General features: G+C 25.8%; 1 protein-coding gene across 1 annotated transcript in view; it reads right to left on the bottom strand.

Annotated features, from left to right (window-relative positions):
- The window catches only part of LOC129605369 (irregular chiasm C-roughest protein), a 67,063-nt gene extending 46,307 nt beyond the window's left edge, over positions 1-20,756 (bottom strand). The window contains exon 1 of the mRNA XM_055515082.1: positions 20,672-20,756. The gene's annotated coding sequence lies outside the window, so the exon portion shown is untranslated. The remainder of the gene's footprint in view (positions 1-20,671) is intronic.
- Between the last annotated feature and the right edge of the window lie 3,515 nt (positions 20,757-24,271).

Genomic DNA, 24,271 nt, shown 5'->3' with positions numbered 1-24,271 from the left:
AAATTATTATGAATTTAAATATGACAGAATTCCCAATATAAAAAGGTTTATTCAAATTATCTGTAGAAGAATATTGCAATAAATGATAATTGTTATACGAAATAATATTCAATTATTATAAAATAATAATTGTGTGTAGGGGTGTGTAAATGAACAAAATCATTTGTTTATTGAATATAATTTAGAAAAATATTACAAATATTTTCAAATTTTACAGATTGAATCAAAAATTTTATTATTTTATTAATTTTATTGTTTTACACATCACAGATTTCATTTAGAAAATTTTGCATTTAATTTATTCAAAGGTAATTAACAAAATATTGAAATTATTGTTAAATATCGTAATTATCATTGTAATTGAATTAATTTGAAAAGTTTTTATCGTTTTCTGACAATATTAGTCAAAAAATCGAAATTTTTATTGATAAATTAGAAATATTATGAAAAAGGAAATCATCCGCTAATTTTGTGGTACAACGAACTAAGAGAGATAGTTTTTCATATACAGCACAGCATAAAACAACAGAATGACATGGAAAAACTCAAAAGTTATGCCTTCCGGTTACATTTTATATATGATTTATTAAAAATACCAATAAACCTGGTGGTATTTGTATGGTTTGCATGAGTTGTGTGTACTTATTTCTTTGGCGAAATGCTATTATTTAAGATAGAAATTTCTCGAATTGAAACTAGGATCTTTTTATATAATAGAGATTCAGTTAATGTCATCCGATTTTCTTGAAAATTTTATTATATCATTAAACCGATGAGTATGTCTAAAATATAAAACTCATGTAACATGTATTTTGAGCCCATATTCATTATTGTGTCATACATTGGTCAAATAAAAAATTTACTGATTAAATAAAGAGGCACAGTTTAAATGCAAAAGGGAGCTTACACTGTTAAAATTCTAAAAATTTGAATTAGGGATGCATATTTTACAAAAATATTTAATTTCATTTAGATCAAATCAAACTCACACAGGATATTGCATAGTGTTACGAAAAATTTCGTATAAAATTTATTCAAAATTTAAAAAAATTTCTAAATAAAATTTTTCCTAATTAAATTTTTTAAATTTATTTTTTACAACGCCTACACCATCTTATACTTGAAAACCTTACAATATCGACCTTTAATTTTAAAATTTTTACAAAATATATTTTGTGTAATTTTGAAGACTTATAATTTAAGTGCACCCTAACTTAAGATATATAGAAGACGTGAATTTGGCCAGCATAAAAAATAAATAACTGCAAACATTTTGTATTTTTCGCTTTTCTTATTTTTGTTGCGGTGCTTCCTCTCAATTGACATTGCATTTCCTCTTAGGCGATCCGGCAAAAAAAATTTCGATACAAGTAAAGTAGTAAAGTTTCACTGAATTTTCTTATTTTCCAATTATTGCTTAACTTGACCTTGAAATTTATTCTTCTTTTTTTTCGTAATATAGGCACAAGCATTTTCTACCAATAAAAAAGAAAAAACAGCAACCAAAAACCAAAACCATTCCAAGTGCAATTTATATTTTATTCGTTTTTAAGAAAAAGAAAGAAAAAAGTTAATTTAAAAAATAAAAATAGAGAAAAAAAAATTTTTTTTTTAATAAGCTGAAAATTTATCCGGTTTTTATCCTCCTCGTTGCTCTGTTGTCCTTTACGTCCTTTTATATTCTTTTGAATTAGTTTTTTATCTTTTTTTATTTTGTTTCTTCTTCTTTTTCATATTAAAAAGAGAAAGAATTTTGTTGTTAAGAAAACGAAACTTTTCTAGAAATTTTCTTTTTAATTTTCTTATAATTTTTTCGGTTTCTTATGATTTCTTTAGTAGTTGATGCCGTGGCGGTGGTAAAACATGATTGTATATAAACGGTGAATTATATAGTTTCTTCAATGAAATTCCATAAATACTTATGTATATAGAATCTTTAATATAGACAACTGACTATAGAGCATAGTAGAGCTTCAGCTACTTTCATATCATTTTCTCTTATATTATTGCTTGTATACTTACAAAAAAAAAAAAAACTTTACAAGGTCATAACTTTTATCTTTTCATAAAATTAAAATATAAAAATACAAGAAAGAAAATATTGGTACTTCAACACAAGGATATAATTTTAAAGGATATTAAAAAAAAAATACAAAAAAATAAAAACAAAAAAAATGTACCATTAAAATAAATTATGAGAAGTGAGTGAATAATGGTAAAGTACGAATTTTCGAGAGTATATACGACGTATACTCGTATAGATATAGTTTCTCTTAGCAAGAAAAAAATGAGAACTAGAATAAGAAGAAGAGAAAAAGGAAAAAAAAAAAAATTAAGGTTAGAAAGTTAATAACTATAGAAAGAGAAGGCAATATAGAAATTAAGAACTGTTATACATAGCGATAGTACAAAAATAAAAGAAAAAAAATGTAAGAAAAAGAAAGAGAGAAAACTTTTTTAATAAAAACACAAGAAGAAGAAGAAGAAGATGAAGGCAAAAATACGAAAATAGTTAAAGAAGGTTTTAGTTTTCTTCTTTGAACTTTTTCCTTTTTTTTTTGTTTTGTTTTGTCTCTTTTTTTTTTAATATCGTATTTTGATATTGAATAAATATTAAAAATTAAAAATTATATTACAAATTTATAAATAAATATTGCTATAATAAATATATGTGTGTGTGTATGTTTGTGTTGAAAAATTAAAAATACAATTTTTTGGGAGAAAAAAATGGCATTCTTCGGTATTTTTACAGTTATGAAGCGTAGGAATACAAAGGATTTTTTTTTTAAAAGAAATGAAGAAAATTGTAAGGCAATTAAAAATTTATGGTGAGTACTGAAAATTATTTTTGTTAAAGAATTTGTAATTATGATATACAAGTAGAAACACCTACTTATTAAAAATATATTAAAAATTATTGTCAATGAAGTTAAAGAATACGTGGGCCCGATGCATTGAGAATCAAGTGCTTAATAACGTTCCCATTTCTTCTCATTTATTAATTGAAAAAAAATTCATTGTTACGTCTTATATAAGCAGTCATAGCCTTTAATGCAATCAGCCTGTTAACACAATTCTTTAGAATAAGTTATTGATCATGTAAACGGTCAATCATTCGCTCCGCTTATTTATTATCGTATATGAGTCTACAACTCGTAAACAATCTCCAAATCAACAACTTTATTGAGCATATTGAAATAAGAGATTTTGAAATACGTTCTTTATTTGAAAATTTCAACTACTGTAGGTGTCATATTTTAGCATATTAGAATAAAATTCTAGAGATCTGTGAACGGTTCGGTTTTTGTACCAGTCTATCATGCTATACGTATGCAAAATAATTTTTTTAGTAGATTGTTTTTTTTTTTTTTTAAATATTAATTTCTTTTATTATAAATTTTTTGTAAAGACAAAAAAAAAAAATTATGAGCAAAATAATATTTTAACTTAACGTCCTTGAGTGAGCGAAAATAAAAACCAACAATATAATTATTATTGCAAAAATTTTTAAAGATTTTTCTAAATTACTTTCTAAGAATTTATTTAATTACAAAAGTTATTACAAGAAAGAAAAAAAAACAAAAGTAAACATAAATAAAAAATAGCAATCTTTCAAGATAATTGCATTTTTTATTTTATACAAAAAAAGAAAGAGAAAGATTTCTAAGTCGTTAACTGTACAAGAAGGGGAAGGAGAAAATCAGGATGATATTTGGTTCTTAAATTTGTATTTCTTGTAACAGCAAACATGCGAACTCGGATCATGGACTTAAAAATTTTGGAGAAGATTTTTAATTTTTGAGTTGTAATTGAATAATTAAATTGCAATCAGTTGAGTGTTAAAATAAATCTTGGGTGACTACTACGTATACTTCGTAATCAAAAAGTCGGATATTTTAGTAAATTGGTTTCTCCAGCAGATTTCGGCCCACTCACGTGAATTACCGTAGACATATGCAATATAAAAATGTATAAATAGCAACTCTTTTTTCTATTGAAAACGACTAGAAACGCAATTTTCTGTAAGTGCACGGACCCAGTCACATTATGCTAACTTATAAGGAAAACCTAGCCTCAGCTATATCATCTATCAGTTTTGTGTTAAAATAAACAGAATACTTTTGCAAATAGTAGCTCGCAATATAAAATTAAAAAATTGAACCAGAATGAAAATCGTACTAAACACAATATTTTTCTCTACAGTGGAGATATCCGCACGTCTTATGTGGTAGCTAATATTTTTATAGTGTTGTACATAAAACAAGTCAAACATGATTTTAGAGAGAAGACTAAAAGAGATCGTAAATATTAAATTAGTACAGAATAATGGCTCTTTCGACAGTTCATCCTCTCTCGAATTCCATAAATTCAAAGAAAGCACCTTATACTGTTCTTGGTTCTAATATAATTAAAAAATCGACCGAAATTTTTATAGAAATTTTTTTATTTTAATTTGAATATCGCACATTATATCGGATTCAACGGGTTAATATTCAAAATACAGCTATATAAAATTCATTTTACTAATATTCATTTTCAAAATTCAAAGTGTAAGTCGGAGATTAATTCAATTTAACGAATCCTTTCATGTAAGTACAAAAATATTATTAAAGATTTTCTCTTATAATTAGATACTAAGCAAGTACTTTTGCTTTATGTTTTTAATCTTTAAAAATTCATTTTCTTTTTGTTAAAAAAAATTACTAGAGAATAAAACATAAATTGCAAATTTTTGCTACTACTTTAATAAAAGTTTGAAATTCAAGGATCAAAACGAGTGAAAATGCATACGTTACAAAGATAGTAGATTTTTTGAATATTCCAAGTTATTTTATGTAAGTGTAAAAAGAAGGATAATAACACTTAAGGATTGAAGTGAAACCAAGATCAAACATGAAAAATAAAATGTCATTCATTAAGTTTTTCCTTTTATTTCATCCTCGGTTCCGCCTTTCCCTCTTTTACCATAAACTTGTTCAAAATACAGGTAACTTTTTGAATTTTCTATTAAACTAATCCTTTTGCATACGTTAATATTGTAATTAAGGGAACCGGTGAAAAATATAAGAAATATGCAAAAATTATGAAAAATTTTACCTTGCCATCGTAATTACACCAACTTAAGACTGCGAAGTTTTTCTTAATTAATGTAAATTTTTTTTTTAATTCTGGTGTGAAGCAACAGTGCCGGACTGGCATGATCATTAGATTTAGTTTATTTATTTGAAATTGGCTTAAGAGACATTTTTATGAAAATGTTCCGAAGATTATTTTACTTATTCCAAGTATATTGAAAACTATGATGCATTGAGAGAATATTTTATTCGATCCTGTATTTTAGTTTTCTTGTTGGAGTTCCAAAGCTAGAATATTTGAACCAATTCCAAGAGATTTCTTAAAAATGTTGTACATTTTACAATTCCAAGATATTTCTTAAAAATTTCTAAGGAAAATTGTGTGGTACACTTTAGATTGTTGGAAAATGATTTGGTGCATCACAACAAAAAATAAAAATTCGATTAATTAGAATAATATAACAGTTTTTTTGATTTTTTGATTGAATTCCTACAATTAGTAATTTGTAGGAATTCAAACAAAACAATTGCTTGTTTCGGTTGAATTTTGTTAACAATTGCTTCAATTCTTAAATTCACTCTTATTATGAGGTGAATAACTTCAATATTCTCTTTATTAACCCGTTTTGTCGCGGTATACCAATTTTGGAACAAGTTCTTCAAGCAACAACTTGTTTTTTACGAACTAATTTCTGAAGTATTGTAGTCTTATTCCAAGACAACTTAAAATTTTCGGAAATATTTTACCCCGGGAAATAACGGGTTAAAAACTTTTTAATAAATTAGAGAAATATTGTATACCTACTCTCTATGTTCTTATTTCATATTTTTAATACTTAAAAACATGATAATCCCATTTTGTTATCCTTATAACAAAAAAAACAAAAAAAGAAAAATATGAAGAAGATGAGTCTGTGCACGTGTACAGTATTTTGATTAGAAATTTTAAGTTACAAAAAATTTTAATAAACTTTTATAAACTAAAACACTATTATCTACTTCTTTCCTTTTCACTCTAACAAAATTAAAATGTTCCGTATCCTTTAGAATGATTGAAAATCTAGTAACGAAATATTTCCTGAATTTTATAAGAGTCACCGTACCGTACCCAATTGTCACATGGTAATAAAATTCAAATTACATCCTTTTGAGTTTTATACATAAGGAACACAAACTCGTACACTTGAACAATATTTTAATGCCATTCTAAAGTATTTTCTTTTTTATTATTTTTATGTTTTTTATTGGTGTTGTTTGTATAGTTTTTGTTCTAACTTTCAGGACAAAAGTTTATTTTATTATACTCTTGTTTTTTTTTTTTTAAAAAAAGAAACTCCTGATGTTTTTTGCTTTTGCATAAAAATTAAATTAATTAACCCTTATGATGTAAGAGCACCTCCTCTTAACCTATTGATAATTTTTGTACACACATAAAGAGAAACTGAGATAAACTGAATAAAGAGATTTTTTTTTAATACTGCAAACGATATGAAAGAAAGAGAAGGAGAAGGTAAAGAATTCCTGTTTTTTTAGCTTTAATATCCTTGAAACGACTTCTCTGTTATGTTTGTTTAAAAGTTATGTATAAAAGTTATTGTTGTTGTTAAAAAAGTTTAAAAAATATATAGGTAAATTATTTTTTTTTTTTTGGTTTTATTTCTGTTTTTAATTATTTTATTATTTTCCAGTTTGTAAGACTCTGCGTAATGATTTTAAATCTAATCTTTACAAGATATTTTTAAAATGTAACAATAAATTATAGACCTGAAGTAGATTTTGCAATTTTGTGCTCCATATAAGTCATAAAACTGTCATGCCTGTTATTAAGTTCAATATCTAAATTGTACGAATTCTTGGCCACAAGAGAAGAATTGAAGACGTGGGGGCAAAAACCAGATAACTACGAATTTAGCGCAATTGCTTTTTTCGATTATTTAGAATAAAAATAAAATAACCCATCGTTTTAAGCTAAAACCAGACATAAAATGTGAATTCTTACATGTTTTCTATCAATTTTGTAGTTGTCTGCCTAATACTTTTACTGCAAAAACCAGATAAAATGTGCAATTGTCTTATTTATACACTAAAGACATGTCACTACATGTTTTTGCGTTGTCTGTTTTGAATCATATTCTTAATAATGTTTCTGTAGTAAATGATCAGTTGTAGGTGGTTTTTCGATGTAATAACATCTAATGTTGTTTTTGTGTTAAGTTTTTAATGTATGAACATAGATTATGAGTGAACTTGACGATTTTAGTGTTTCAGAATTTGAATATGAGCCCTCTAAATCATCAGAGGAAAGTGATATATTATCTAATTTACAGGTGCAGAAAGGTAAAGTATTTATTTTATTGAACTATTTGAAACAGTGTTGAATACTAGACTTAATGATACTAATACTAGATTTAATAATATTTATTTCAAAAATCAAAACTAGTTAACATTAATGGAAACCCATTTTCACCGCTACTATTACGTGAAGAAACCTTGCCAATCAACTCAAAGAAGTACACAGATGTGATGCAATTAGCAGAAAAATATGTTCCCCGAGATGATATGGAATTTTATTTAAATTTAAAATCTTCTGCTCAATCCACATCTAGTGAATTTGGCGATTAAAAATGAATTTGATTAACATTTTATTAGTATGTCACCTCAAATTTTCAATTTTTGTGCAAGAACCAGACAATGGATTTTTTTGTTTTTGTTTTTTTATGTTTGAATAAACGATTTATTTATCTTTTCGTTATAAAAAATATTGAGTTTTATTAGCATTTCAAAATATATTGACACATTTTCCAATAAATATTATGGGTTACTTTTTAAAATAGTTTTTTGTCTCTCCTGAAAAATTTAAAAATTGTTAGTTATCTGCTTTTTGCCCCCACGTCTTCAATTATTTCCAAAATTCTCTTTCAATAATATGCAAGATTGAATAATTTATTGGAACTCAGAAAAAATTCATCAAAAATTCATTGTATGAATGCGCCATAATCAAAATAAAGTGATGTCATTTTACTTCTGCATAAGACTAAATATTAATGTTTGAACTTAGTTCTTCGCCAACATCCGTATAGAATTTAATATTATATTTCGGTAAACCGTGGTTTGGAATGTAGCACTTTAAAGTTTTTAAATATATTTTAAAAAATTTTGCTACATGGGAAACATGGGAATTGTTGCCGACTTAAACATAGTCCCGCCAAGCATATTGACCTACCATTAAAATAAACGATAGTATTTATTTCATTTATGATAACAATTTTATCCGAAATACTCTAGAGTAAACAAAATTCGAAATTCCGCTAAAAAAAAAGGTGACAGTAAATAGCCATTGTATAAAAGTTCATACACTCATTAATATTGTAGCCTATATAAAAATATCTTTCTTATAACAATACGTAAATGTAACTCTAACTTGTCACCCTAATTTTTTAAATTTTTCAATTATACAGCTACAATTATACAAAATAAGCAGGACAAAAATTATTATTTGCAATATAAAATTAGAGTTTAATTTTTTAGTTGGTTGGTTGACGTGGCCGCTGCTGTAGTTCTGTCACACTCTTATTAACACAAATGAGCCGTTTTGCTACCATTACCCGGTAATGACAAAACCTTCAGTAAGCGTACGATTAAAGGTGGCCTATCCTAACCATCCGTTTCTCTTGTGGAATCTATTCAAATCTCCGATGCTAATTTTCGATATCTTGCCAAACCCCGTTACATATGTTCTGCCCTATGTCGCCTATGTAGCCCCACTCAGAGCCAGACACTCGCAATCCCAGCCTAGCTGCATGTTTCCCCAACGGTATAGGTACTCTGTCAACAAATTATGTATTCATATGGTATATTTTTACCGTTTTGTCACAATAACATTCTAAAAAAAAAATAAAGGAATTTGTAAGAGGACAAAAAATTTTACAATTATTTCGGGTTTAGCCCATTGTATTTTAAAAGGAAATATGTAAGAATAATAATATATGAGAAAAGAATTATAAAATCAGGAAAAAAAATATATTTTTATGTCCTTTTAAAAAATTTAATAATAATAAAAATAAAAATTTCATACAAATGGCACTTAATTCAACTCGCGTTATACTCCCATATAATTTACAGAATGTTATGGATTTCCTTTTAATCCATTTAACATTACATTATAATTGGAATATTTTAAGGGGTTGCTTATTAAAATGTTAAAAAAGATTTCACTTGAAATCCGGTACTCATAACTTTTTGTTGTTTGAAAAAATTTTTTTACAAACAATTAACAAAAAATCTTTTACCCCTTTAAAATTTACAGAATCGTTACATACTTAAATGAATTTTTATTAATAACAACATTGAAATATTTTGTAACTTTTTAATAATTAGTGGGTATGTTTGTTTAATATTTCAATATTAATAATTGAATTTTGTGATAATTGAAGTCACACTTGTCTAAATGTTGAAGTACTCTAGTTACGATATAGATCGCTGTGAATATTGATAAAATTAAAGAGTTTATTGAGATCTTAATGCACAAATTGAGTGAATTATTTCATAATGTCATTGAGTTATTCAATAATATGCTTAAGCATTTTTAGACACGAAGTGCCGAAAATTTTAAATCATGAGAAAATTTTCAAATCCAATAGAGGAGAATGTTAAATAATAATTACGATATCAGGTAAAAATTTAAGTTATGAAGACTAAATTTATAGATTTTTTACATAATATCCGAGTTAATACAAGTTGATCTCCAATACCTTAAAATACTCCAACTTCCTATTAACTATGAATAAGAAAATGGTTTTGGAAACTTAAAAATCGATTTTTTTTGCGTTGAAACATTTTATATTTAATATTTTAATATTGTGATTTCTTATTTTGATTTCAGTAGAAAGTAAAAATAGTTTAATAATTGAGTCATAATTGACAGAAATGAGAAAATTTTACTGCTAATTACATTATTATTCTAATAGACAACTGAATGAGAGAGAAGAATAAATTTTTTAGCAAATATACCTGTTATATTGTCTTATAACAACATTAACAGCATTAATTAATATTCTCTTTGATTATTACTGAGTAATGAGAATTGATGAGTACCTTACCTAATCACGTTAACGTAATCAAATTTTCAAAATTTTCAAAATTCTCTCATAAACCAAAATTGTTAATATAGAGAATCCAATTCAATTATAAATTTTCAACCGCACATCAAAATTCATGCTCTCCACACGCTGTTAAATGTTAAATAAGAAAAATTTTTTTTTTATACAAAAAAAAAAAAAAAGAAAATAAAAAATAACTGATGGCTACAAGTTATTCAATTTGTTGTCATTTTGACATTTTTCAAAAGTTCCAACAAACAAACAAGCAAACAAGAATATAATAACAGTAAATTTACACGCAACCCTAATCATCATTACATTTTACACTTATGTTCTTGTCAATTCATACTTTTCTTCCTCTATTTGATATTATTTTTATAAACAATATTATTTTTGACATTTTTAATAAAATCATGAATATTCTACTTTTGGGGTAGTTGTGTACGTATACGTAATGTATTTGCATAGTCAAAGTCTCACTACTCTCTCTTTCTCTCTCTCTAACTCTAACAAATTTTATTTATTTGCTAAAATTTCGTCGTTTATTGCTAGTAGTGGTGGTGAAAATATGAATGATTGCCAAAAAAAAACTCCTAAAAAATTTACTTTGTGGTAAAACAAAAAAAAAAGAAAATTTGTTTTTGTGTTTTTTTTTTAATATTTTGTCCTTTTGTTTCAAATTTAACGTTAGTCATGTTCAATTTTAAATGACGTAGGCTTTTATACAATTTTGTTATTCCATTCACTTGTTTCAACTTTTATTATTGTTTCTTTCTTTCTTTGTTTTTATGTTTTGTTATTATATGGGAGAATTACAGGACATTTTGCCAGGACACAAATTCAATTTTGTTGTTTTGAACAATTTTTTGTGTTATTGTTATTGTTATTATTGTGTTAGCCAACAAAAATCCACTATAACAATTATGCACTTTAATGCTAGTCAAAGCATAATTTTTTGTAATAAATTTTCATGCTGAATAATTGTGTTATCATTGTGCATTACTACCGTTACAAAATAGTACATTGTATTTAAAATAGGGTTCTTATTTATTTATGGTAAAAATGCAACGATTATCGCAAAACGGGAAGAACAGGGTTTGGTAAAATTTTTATTTTTTAGAAATTTTATATTTCATTGTAATTTTGTGCGTTATTTATGAATTTTATTTGTTTTTTGAGGGTTTTATTCAAAAATGTAAATGTTTTTGTTGATATTCAATAACAATAATAATAATAATAATAAAAATAATAATGATAATAGTTTTAGAAAAAGAACCAAAAACAAAAATTCAGTGAATGAGTCAAAAACACAAAAAAAAAAAGTTGAGTAATGTTTATTATCCTTTTGGGAAAAAATAAATATTGTATAGCTAGAGGAGAGAGAGAAAGAGAGAGAAAGTATACAAAATGAATAATACTAGAAATTATATAATATATAGAATGAGTCATTCAAATTCGGTTTAAAATGTAGGTTAGGAGCGAAAATTATAAAATTTTGAATTCAGGATATAAAAGGATAATAAATGCTATTTTTACCTATGTTATAAATAACAAAATAAAAGATAAATTGGTAACAATTATTATTCATTCAATTTATACAAAACAAATAAAATTTGTAAATGAGACAAAGAGAAAGAGTGAGGGAGAGACCAATAACTAAAATATCGTTGAATGCGTATATACAAAAATACAATTATGTACAATTTTTTTTTATTTTGCATAATTTAGTGTGTGACTCAGAAATATTAAATGAGTAAGCATAATTTGATTAATTTAATTTGAAATAATTTATGCAATTATTATGAGTCATAATAATAAACGATAATATAGTAATAATATTTTATTGCGGAAGCATTTCTAGGGTATATATACGATTAGGAAGAGAATTTATTGAATAAAATTCTAGATTTTTGGGTAAAATTAATTCAAAATATGATGGTTTCAGAAGTTTCACAATATGATTCACAAATTTTAGATTTTCAATATGGAAAATGCTATTGAAATATTTGGATTTAATTGGACTTAATGGACTTAATTTCTATTGAAAGGGTTAAGAGTTTCGATATCACTCGAAGATACTTCATAGATTCTAATAAACAGTTAAAATATCTGTATTCAAGAAGCCAATATTTCAGTTAAAACCGATAAATTTTTATTCTGCAAGACTTTTAAAATACCTTAGTATCTCCCGAATTCACAAATTAAGTAATAAACCCATAGTAATAAGTAATCTTGGAAATTTAGTGAAATAGTACTAAAAAACTATCTCAATCTTTGAAAATAAAATTCATTACTCTAATTTTTTGCTTTCAAATTGATCTTATTTGTTGGTTTTCAACGTTTTATTTCAGATATCGGATTGCGATGTAAGTCATTCGATTTCAATTCTAATTTATGAGGATTCAATTTCCTTGTCTAAAATATTGACTTACGGAATGTTATAGATTTCAAGAGTAGGAGTGATTTTTCCCGTACTAAACACATTTGCATATCTTCAGTAATTGCATGGAACAGAAATTTAATAAAGAGATTCAAAACCTAATCAGTTGCTGACCTGTTGAATGAAATCGCAATAAAGTGATGATAATTTTAAAATACCTGTACAATGAATTTATGGTTTGGGTATGAAAACTTATTGCTATTTTTATTATAAAATCTGACAGTTTTCAAATTACCAACTGTCTGAATTAGTTTAGTGAGAAAAAAAATTTCCTAATTTTGAAATTTCCTCTTAAATTTTTTTCCTTTTGCCTTGTCAATTTCAAATTAAATATTTTTATTCTTGCTCTTTTCCTCTCATATTTTTTTTAATAAATGTCACTAATAATTTTAAAAATATGCTCTTCAATAAAATATTTTTTTTTGTTATATGTGTAAAAAATGAATAATTAATTAATAAATACAATGTCGTTTTATAGTTTTTTAATAATTAATTAAAAATTTTGTATATTGTGATTAAATTGATTAGTGTATAACAGAAAAAATAATTAAGACAGATCGCTAACATGTTCCTGTTCTTTTTAAAAATTTTTTTTTTGTTTGTTATTATTATTTTTTTTAATAAATAATTGCGAACATCACAGCCATATTTAATGAAACAAGTTTATTAAATTTTTAGTTTTTTGCTGATCGGCAAAATTATTGAAATTAAAACGCTATAAAATGTCAAATTAATTACACTTATGTGTTTTGAAATTTTTTTAGCATATTTCTTAAAAAAATAAAAAATTAGTAAAATGTGCTTATAAATTTAACCCTAGCCCTGTCGTGATGTGTTTCTTTGAAAAATTACACAATATTCTTGAGACTGGTTAAAAGGTGAATTGATTTCTTGAAAGGGCAGCAAGAAATTTTTAAGATATTTCAAATCAACTTTAGGAGTGTTTCAACACTCTAAAAAATGAAATCGGAAATTATAGAACCTAAAGAATTGAAATTTCATACAGGTAAATATTTTATTAAGGTTTTTATATTTAATAAAACTAGTTTGAAATTTCTTGGTAGTAATTGCCATACAACTTCAAAAGTCATCTGGCCATTTTACTATGGAAGCTATTGAAATTTTTAATACTAAAATTTTGCATAAATGAAAAAAAAACCAGGAACACATATGGAAAAGTGTGGTATTCATTCATATGGGCATTACGGAGTTGATAAGGCCAACTCTACCTTTTCTCATTTTTTGATAATATTGCTTAAGATAATACAAAATCTGCCTACTATATGGTAATCTGCCTACTCTATGGTAATTGACTTTAACTTTAAATTTGATTTTTTTTCTTTCATATCAAAGTAAAATGAGGTACTTTACGAAACCTATTGGATTTTTACTCGATTTTTTACTTTATTGTTAATAAAGTTTGTTGAATATTATTCTTGATTCTAATCAAAAGATTTGATTAAAATCTGAAACTATCATATTAAAATTATTATTTATTAAATATTTTGCTCAAAATTGGAAGAAACAAAGATGATTTTTACATACGAATAAAATATTCTGTTAACAAGCCTAGTATCTATAACAGTATAACAGTATAACCCGAAATTATATATTTATTTACCCTTATCATGTGCATGTCGCATATTAGCAGTTAGCAATGTCTTATTTAATAACAATTCACATTTTGTAATCTAAATTTTAAAATTGACTTAATAATATTTTCGCATCTATATTAATGAGTTCAACTCAGGCCCTCATTATATGTGTGTTTGATTAATTCAATATTATTTAATTCATATTATGATAAAGGCTATAATATTCACACTTTTCATTTATGGTTTTTTGTAGAGTACATAGCATTGTAGTTTCTCTCAAATTAATTTTTGCAGTTTTTATTTATCAAAATTATTTGGTGATTTAGTTGAATCACCAAATTAAACAATATAACAGTTATTACACCAGCTTTTAACATTTCAATTTTAGAATTAATTATTTTTGATCGAATCGGAAGGTTTACACCATCTTATGTCTTAACTACAAAGACGGAAACAAAAAAGTACTGAAATTTGTTTACCTAACCAGATGATTAAGATCTTATGAGAGCCAAATTCACAGACAGCACAATAAGAAAAGTTTAAAATTACCATAACAGAAATACTTGAATCAAATATGTAGGTAAGAAACCATGTGGTAATTGACTCATTCACATTATTTTCCAATATAATTCACAATTTTAATAAAACTTGTATATTTTCAAAAAGCAAAAGCATGGTCTATCTTATACAAAGCATAAATTATTTATTTTTTCCATTGAACAAAAGGCATTATTCAAGAAAACAAGAAAAAATTTTAATTTAATTGTTTAAAATTAGGGATCAACATAAGGTTAATAAAATGGTGCACAAAATGGAAATCTAACATTATTGAAAATTACAATTATTTTTATTTTTTCGAAATCTAGCTAATATAGCGTAGCTATATCTACATTGTATATACAATAATTCTTCTTTGTTACACAATTTATTATAACTAATTTTTTATTTAAAACATGCTGCTTGCTAATTTTATTACTCAACTTGGTAAATTAACACTTCAGTTTTACAATAATTCATGCATTCATTCAATATTACTAGATACCAAGTGATTATTTCATTCTTTATGCTGCATTCTATGCTCACAACATGATTTCATTTTCTAATTTGAATGCAAAAATTTAAAAGTTGGTAACTAGCTCTAACTATTTTTGTTATTGTTTTTCGTTTATATGCACCAAATTCCTTATTATATGCCATGTTTTTCTTTAAATTAATAATCGTGTTAAGGGTGGAGGGGGTTGGATTAATTTTATATGGAAATTATGTTTCTTTCCGTATTTGTCATGCTTAATTTTTTTTCTATAAAATTTAAGAATGTAAATGAAAACATGTTCGGAAAATATTGTTAAAAGAAAAACAATTTTTTTTTTTTAATTCACAGCTGCTTTTTAGTATTTTGTATTGTTATTAAATACGAGTATTTTTGTTGCTATTTATTTTGTGTATGTTTTTGCTAAATAAGGTTAAATTAAATTGTTGTTTTGTAAGATAAGTTAAGGTATTGCTTGTAAGGCGAGCATATGAATGATAATGGATTGATTTTCAATTGTTATTTTGCTTTAAATATGGGTATTAAATTAAATTGTAGGATTGTAACATGGTGAGACATCTATAGCAAACTGAATAGAAGGAATATTTTGTATATAATGCTGTTCGTAAACAGAAGCGTCTATTTTACAATTATGCACAAATTTTGTAGATTTTTGCCAAAACCAGAAAATCAGTTTTGATCACCTACTTAGTTTAATTTGTTGTTTTATTAATAGCAAGTTTCATGTTAGCCATTCCAGTGATTTAACTATTCCATTAAGATTTGGAAGCTTGAATTGAGTTTCCTTTATTAATTTATTTAATAATTAATTAGTAAGAGATGGTATTGTCCGATTGTTGCAAATTTCCTGAAGGCTGTACTGAGGCAACAAATGAATAGATACTCAAACTTTTTTGACGCAAATAGTCCGGAAATCATAGAAAATTTACAAGGAAAATCATGATAGGTGTGACTACTTTTAATTACTGATAATTATCAAATATTAAAGGACTTATCTATTAATAAAAACTCATCCAGAATTATAAAAAAATTTCATGCATTCAATTTAAGAAATAATTCTGTTTTTAAACAAAAATTTTAGAGTTAGTTCAAGCTCTCTAAACCCTATGGCAGGTTTCAATCAATCTTATTTATCTTACCCTATTGCGTTCTCATGTTCCAAAATATTTTCCCTGACATGTCCAAATAATTTAAATATATGTAACTATGTATTTACAAGCAAAAAATTACATTTTCATCTACCAAATTACCATTTAATGACAAAATTAAAAAATCGAAAAACCGCGACGTTTGTATTAATCAAAAAATATCCCAACCAAAAAAAAAAACAAAGTGTCAACTAAAAAAAAAAGTACAACCAATTTTATTCGCTCCAATTCGTTTTATTATCATTGAGAAATTGTTATAGAGGCGACAAAGCATTTCAATATCTTTAAACTGATTCACAATTTTCATATAAAAAAGATAAGTTTTAAATAAAAGATTTCGCAAGAAAAAAAAAGGGTTCAAAAGTTCAATAATTTCTCCTTTCTTTCACATTCAATTCCCATTCATATTATAATTTTTGTATACAAGATGTTTTCAATCTTCAAGATGTTCTCCTTAAATTTCGTTACATTTTTTTTTGTGTTTCTGCTATTGCCAGCTACTACTGCTTGTACAAAATACAAACACAAGGTCTTTTTGTTTTTCCTTATATTGAAGTTGAATGATTCTATTGAATTGAATTTTATTGCATTTCTGTTTTTTTAAGTAAGTATAACATTACGGTATGCTACACATCACAAATTTACAATTGTGTATAACAATTTTTTTCTTTTTTTTTTCACTGACTCAACATATGGTTTCTATGTGAAAAGAAGAAAAACAAGTCGAAGAAAAAAAAATTTGTATTCAATTCATTTTTGTTTTTTTCATCTTTCTCATTACTTTTGAGTGCGAATCGAGATGAAAAACTATGTGAAAAAATATTAAATTTTTATGAAATTTTAATGGGGCGATACTATAGGTTTTGTACACAATCTTGTAATGGTATAAGGAATTCTTAATTCAAAAGCTGAGAGAATATTAATCACGTTTAGAATTTTCTAGTAATAAGAAATTGATGCAAAGCAAAAAATAGAACAAACCCGTCTCAGATTGGCAAATGAAATAACATGTAAGGCTCTGAGGAGTTTTTGGTCAGAGCTGGATTTGCGTCGCACAAGAAATCTGATATTTCCATAATTGAAGGAGACCTATGTTGTAATATGGATCACAATGCGTCCGATTGGTGAACGTGAGAGAAGGAGGACTGTCCTGCGAAAGATCATTGTGGAAGCTTCATTGACCAGGAGGAAGAGAATACAATGAGAGACTATGCTCATATCAGGCGCTGATGAACTCCAACCACACCTTTCTTTGCTAACGATTCCAATGAATGAACTATGTACTTAGTGAATGTAAATGATAATTTTAGCTACTTAATATGATGGAAGGTGGGATACGGGAGAAAAATAATAAAATATCGATTTAGTTGATTACTTGATTAAGTTACTTCCGTAATAGTTATTGAAGCACTTACCACAGTAGAAGCGTCTATGTTATAATTGTAATTACAATTTTTTAACATTATTCAAACTGCTCTTTGAATAGGTCTAGAAGAAATTAAATAGTATTTCGAAATTTTGTTATCAACCAAATGTTTGCCTGCTCATTGCCTTAAATATGGGAACGATGCAAAATTCAAAACTTTTTAAAATATCACGATATTTTTCGTCTTCAATTTACCGTCATGGTACAAATTTTTTTATGCGATAGAAAACATGCATTCTTTAATTTTTTCGAAAAGAAAAAAAAATTTTTCTTAAATATTTAGTCTACCATATGGCATAAATTTCCAGATCTTCTGCAATAAATCCAAAAGAATGAAAACGAAACACACAGTTTTCTAACATTCTTCAGAGAATTATTGAAAAATTTCAAGAGTATCTTCATCTTTAAAAAAAGAGAAAAACAAAATCCGAATAGAATAGAAATTGATCCACCTACTTTTCAAAATTTGATTCATTAGATGTCAAATATTTCTTTATTTGTCATATATATAACTGTACATTAAGCAGATGATGTTCCATTTAAATTAACTCCATAATATGTTGATTGTCTATATGATGATTCGAATCAAAAATTTATCATTTTTATTATGTTTGTTGTGTGTATTGAAAGTAAGAGTATAAAAAGAGTATAAAATGTAATTTTGAATCAATGAAAATCAAATTGCAAAATTATGACGTAAAACTCTTAGAGTTTTTCATATGTTCAACAACAATACGAAAAAAAAATTGAAATGAGCACAATTGCTATTGAAAATGAGGATGAAAAACTCTTTGTGCAATTATTTTCAATAATATTTTTTGTAAAAATAACAGAAAAAAAAATTGAAATTTTCAAGTACTTCGATTATAGAAAAATAGGAGGAAAAAGCAAAACTAAAAAATGATTTTCTTTTTTCATATACACTCAAACACAAACATTGTATTTTAATATTGTTGTGTACATAGCATATATGCCTACATTATTGTTTTATGAAGACTGATGCTACTTTAACAACTTCACTTTAATTTTTTCATTAAATCACAAAAAAAAGAGCACAAGAGTATGTTTGCTTAGCATGTTCAAGCATTTATGAATTAATTATGAAAATTCCAATTATATCGATTGTGATGTTCGAAGCATTTAGAAATGAAAGAATGAAAGTTTTAGAAACAAAATTTTAAACTACTTGAATTTTTTAAATAGCTCAATTTTTTGTAATAGTAATTTTTGTGCTAATTGTAGGCATAATTAAGATCAACAATAAAATATCCCCTATGGTAACCCTATTGTATTACTAGAAAAATAAAAACCTGTCGACTAAATTACTGGAACGACTTCACCTTCTACAGAAATCGCTGATAGTTCACCAGGCTGTTAATATAATACTTCCGTTAAGGATAATATTCATCTTCCCTTTTCTATTAGGATCGGATTTCAAAGTCGGCCATTCCTGGAATTTCCTAACGGTATCCAAATGAATAAGTAATGAGTAAGAAACGAAATTTCTTCTTTTTCAAGAGATAATGTTTCGTACACTAAGTATGTAGACTACAATACTCTCGTTCTCTCGCCATTCTTGCATAACCTAAGTGTTTTCAATTAACATCTACGGAGTAATACCCTCCACAGTCATATATTGTCCATGTCACCAGTATCTTTACAATGAAATTTGGAGTTCCAAGCACCAGAATAGTGCCTCTTTTTAAAACTGAACGAATAACTGTTATTCATCTTAGTATAACTGCCGCCTCTATGCCTTTGGAAGCCTTCGAATCGTTGCATATCTCGATGATATATTCTTGTTTCTAGGGCTAAAAGAGGACTGACATCCTCCGCCTCGTTATTATTGACACAATATAAAGCACCATCAATTCTCGTACATGAATTTTTCTAAATTCTCTCTAAATTTCTTTGTTACTTATGTAGTAATGTGATCCACTAACATTTATTCTAATTATACTTCTGAGGTTTTTATTGAATTCAGCTCACGTGATCTTATTTAGAATAATAGACCTACTAATTAAGATATTAGTATTTTATTAGATAGCACGAAAACTCATTGAATATCTTATAGTAAGCAGAATTAACTCAATTTTTATTTTTTTGTGCCATGTTTATATTTTAAAGAGGTTTCTTTTTTCGTTTCAACTCAAATATTTGTGTATTTAAATTATAAGTTATTTTTTTCTTTCTGATTTTTGCTCCTCATCCGGAAAACTAACGAAATATAATTTGCCGAAATCAATGAAAGCAATGATAAATTTTATATGTCTAGTTTGTTTGTGAAATCTTAATTTTTTAATCATAACCATCTGGATTAATCCAAAAAAAAAAAATTTCAAAATATTCAAAAAATCTTTTAATGTTCTACATAAAAAAAAAATATTCTTTAAAATTATTACAAACTCTTAAGTCTCTCAGTGATTGTAAATTGATATCTGCCGCTGCTCTGCCCTGGTTCTTGTTAAATTTTGTTTATTTGGGTGAAATTTTCAATTATTGCTTATGCTTTAATAAATTTTTTTTATTTTTTTCTGAATTGGATTCAAATTATTTGGTTTAATTGAAAATTTAATTCGTTTGAATTATAAAAAGTAATGAATTTTTGTTCCAATTACACAAGTGTTCTTTTGCGAGAATGTAGACATAACACGATATAAAAACGATATCCACGATAGGCTTATGGTTATTAAGATTTAAGAAGAAGAAATTTAAAACTTTTTGAAGAAAAATTTAATGATTTCAATAAAAAATAATTTTTTGAATTGATTTAAATTAATATTTTAATAAATTTGTAATGTGGTGATGTTGTACAATATTTTATTAATTTTACTTACCTATAATTTGGAGCAAGGACGATATTCTTTTATTTACAGCTGAATTCAATGAAATTTCGGTTTTCCAGAAATAAAAATCTGAAAATAAATCAAAATAAAAAAATTTCGTAATTAATTAAAAATTAAATCATAATCATTAATGTGTAAAAGAAGAAAATATAATGCCGGCCTTCAATAAGAATAGGCCAGAAGAGGTGAAGGATTTAAGTTGAAAAATGTGTCTGTATTAAGTGGGAATTTCACTCATTCTTAAATAAAGATAATATCAGAGATGCTTATATTTTGTAGTTGGTAATGAGAACGAGAGCTATTAATTTTGAAAAGTGCCCGGTTAAGAAAAATATTTCTAACGACATGGTAATGAAGTTAATAGTTCAATGCAATGAACAATAGTACTTCAGGTCAATAGAACTACTGATTTTTATTAAACCTTATACGAAATATGATGGATCACCAGTATTAGAAGTCCCAGTTAATTTATAATGCATATATAATTGCTCACCTCTATGAACTCATGTATAAGGCTGAAAACCACACGAATGCCAATTTCAAACATGAATATTCTTCGTACTTACCTACTGAGATTATGAACATTACCATTGAATACCAGTTTTCTAACATGAATTCGCTTCAATTTTAAAATTTTAATCTTCATTCAAAATATTAAATCATTTTCAAATTCTTGGATAATTTCGTAGAGTTCATGATATTTTTATGTATTTCGCGATGTATGATATTTTTTAAACAGAAAATGAGATGCATACGGCTTTTTCATGTGTAAATTTTCACGGTCATAATCTCCAATCAATAAAGAAATTAATCTGGTATTTTAAGAACCTTTGTTATTAATAAAAAATTCTGTTTTTACTAAGAAAATTTCAATTGCACCAAGGACTTTTTCATATTCTCTAAGTAAAATTTCAATTGCCAGGAAAAAAAATGAAAAAAACAAAAAACAAAAAGTGCAAAAGTTCAAAAACAGATCAAAATCTATACCCACCTGTATACCATAGGTATTACAAGATTTCATGAATAAAGCCCTGAAAACAGCGACACCATACCGAAAACATTTCACAGGATTAAAATTAGAAAAAAGAAAAACGCAACACTGTGTTGATTTTTTCAAGGATAATTTTTTTTTTTGTTTGTTTATTTGTTGTTCTTTTTTTTTCCACAATACTTTTTTTATTATAATTTAATTTCATCCTTCAATCATAAAATTATGAAGAAGAACAAAAAAATAACAAAAAGTCATAAGAAAAGAAAAGCAAAGGCTAAGAGTGTATGTTGACTTTTTCGCTTTTCCCTGGTAGCTGACTAAAGCGAAATTTTATTTCAACTTCTCCGGTTTCTTATTTTATTTTTAATGTTTTTGTTCTGATTTTTTTTTTTTTTTTGGCATAAACGTCATGTAAATATCATCAGAGCGCAATTTAACTTTTTAAAGGATTTTTATTGCTTAACCTGTTGGCTTGTTTTTTGCTTTCTGTGTAAGATAAAAAAATAATAATTTACTTACTAGAGAGGATAAGGAAGCAAAAGAAGAAAAAAACAGTTACAGAAAAAAATTTAGGATACTTTAATATCTTTAAACCTTTACCTGTTAAGAGAATAAGAGAGCATCGAAATGATAATATGGAGATCTGAGTTCTTAGATAGGTTGGTGTGACGCTAAAAATAAGAGTTGTAAAAAAAATTAAGAAATGGCAGTTTTTTTAAAAGTGCTCAATAGCAACTTTTTGTTAAAAGGTGACAAAATTAGATGTTAAAATTTTTAGAGTTGCCATATTATGTTTTTTTATATAAGAATATAAAGGTAGTAAGTGCCAAGTGTAAATAATTACTTGAAATAATTAAGATTAAGAGGCGTTGTTTGAATTAAAAATATATAATAGAGTTACCACATTGGATTCTACTGTGCCAGTTATATATCCTCTTCCAGTATAGACAAAATTTCAATACTAATTAAGCGATACCTTTTATCTTCTTTATTTTGCTTTTTCTAATGATATATCGCATTTCAATATAACTCAAAATATACTTTTTGTTTTTCTCGTTTTGTTTTTTTTTATTATTTAAATCACACATGTTGGCTTAAGCCGTCGTACTAAGAGTTATGTTACATAACTAATAAAAATAGAATCTAATATTACAAACATTTAATATAGTTTTTTTTGTTTCTTGTATAAAATTTATGCATTGAAATTATAGCTTAATAAACTATTCCGTGTGAAAATATTTCTAAAAAAAATAAAAATCTAATAATTTCGTGTGAAAATATTTCTAAAAAAATAAAAATCTAAAAAATAATTCTTTTCAGCAAATTGGTTTCCTAATGTAAAACAAAAAAAGAAAAAAGTAAAAACAAATTTTGTTTTTAAATATTTTTTGTAAAAGCAAGGAAAAATTATAACTTGGTTTAATTTTTCCTTTCTTAAAAATAGTGAGTCGAAAATTGATTGTCAAAGAATTAAGTTTGAATAAAAAAGTTTTTTATTAAGCGAGAGAAAAAAAAAGAATATTAAATAATTTTTGAAAAAGTGGATATATAATTAAATTAAGTTTTATGTTTTTGTAATAATTAAAAAAAAAGAAATTAATAAATAAAAATAAAAAAAAAAATATAACAATTAATATTAAAATTGTTTTAATTAATCGAAGAAAAAGGAAATTAATTAATAAAAAGTAACAGGAACTTTTTTGTGATTTGTTAAAATAACAAATAATACAAAAGTTGCCTTCTTTTAATAACTTAACGTCAAAAATAACTGTCGCCATAATTTTGTATTAAAAAATGTTATCTTCAACTTGGAACAAAATGAATCTGTTGAGTTGTCTTGGATTACATTGACTGTTTTGAATATATTTAAGAGAAACTGTAAGTATTTAGTTTAACAGTAAAATATTTAGAATTAATTGTTACTTGCGCGTGTAATTAAATGTGAATCACAGTTTGATAGGTTCTAGAAACGTAATTATCAAAGTTTACATTGAAGTTAGACAGGTTGTATTAAAGTTATTATTATCCTCTTTGAACAAGTAAGAAACGCAAACGTATTTTAAACGACGACTGGCAACGTATTTCTATTGTTTCACAACATAAAAAAAGTGACTGAACTACAAAACACACTTCAGCAAGTGGTGGACTCATATAAGTGGACTCTTCAAAAGCTAATACACTATATTACCTCTATATAACGGTTGGCATAATGTCAAGAGAACGCTACGATGAGACCCCGACTACGATCAATGCAGGAATTGTTAAGGAGGACGAAGGTCATTATTGATAATTAAAAATTCAAGAATTTGCCTGTGATGTTTCGAACTTTCGAATAAACAAATTTGTTCCTTTAGGCTTAAAAACAAAAATATCTCAAATCAAGATCGTCTTTAAATATATTTCCGGATAATACTACTTTACTTGGCATTCTCTGAGAATTGTCACGCGAAGTGTTATGGTTAAGGTATATGAGAGGGAGATGCCGCCGAACTACCTGATCTAAGTTTGTTTAAAGAATCAGTCCTTGTTTTCAATGTTAAAATCGTTACTTTGAAATGCTAATTTTCTACTTCATATATTTGAGTTTTATATTTTTAGTA

The sequence above is a fragment of the Condylostylus longicornis genome, unplaced genomic scaffold (genome assembly GCF_029603195.1).
Source record: "Condylostylus longicornis isolate FDR11 unplaced genomic scaffold, ASM2960319v2 ptg000013l, whole genome shotgun sequence".
NCBI classification, from domain to species: domain Eukaryota; kingdom Metazoa; phylum Arthropoda; class Insecta; order Diptera; family Dolichopodidae; genus Condylostylus; species Condylostylus longicornis.
The sequence above is the reverse complement of the archived record's forward strand: the minus strand, read 5'-3'. Positions and strand labels throughout refer to the sequence as shown.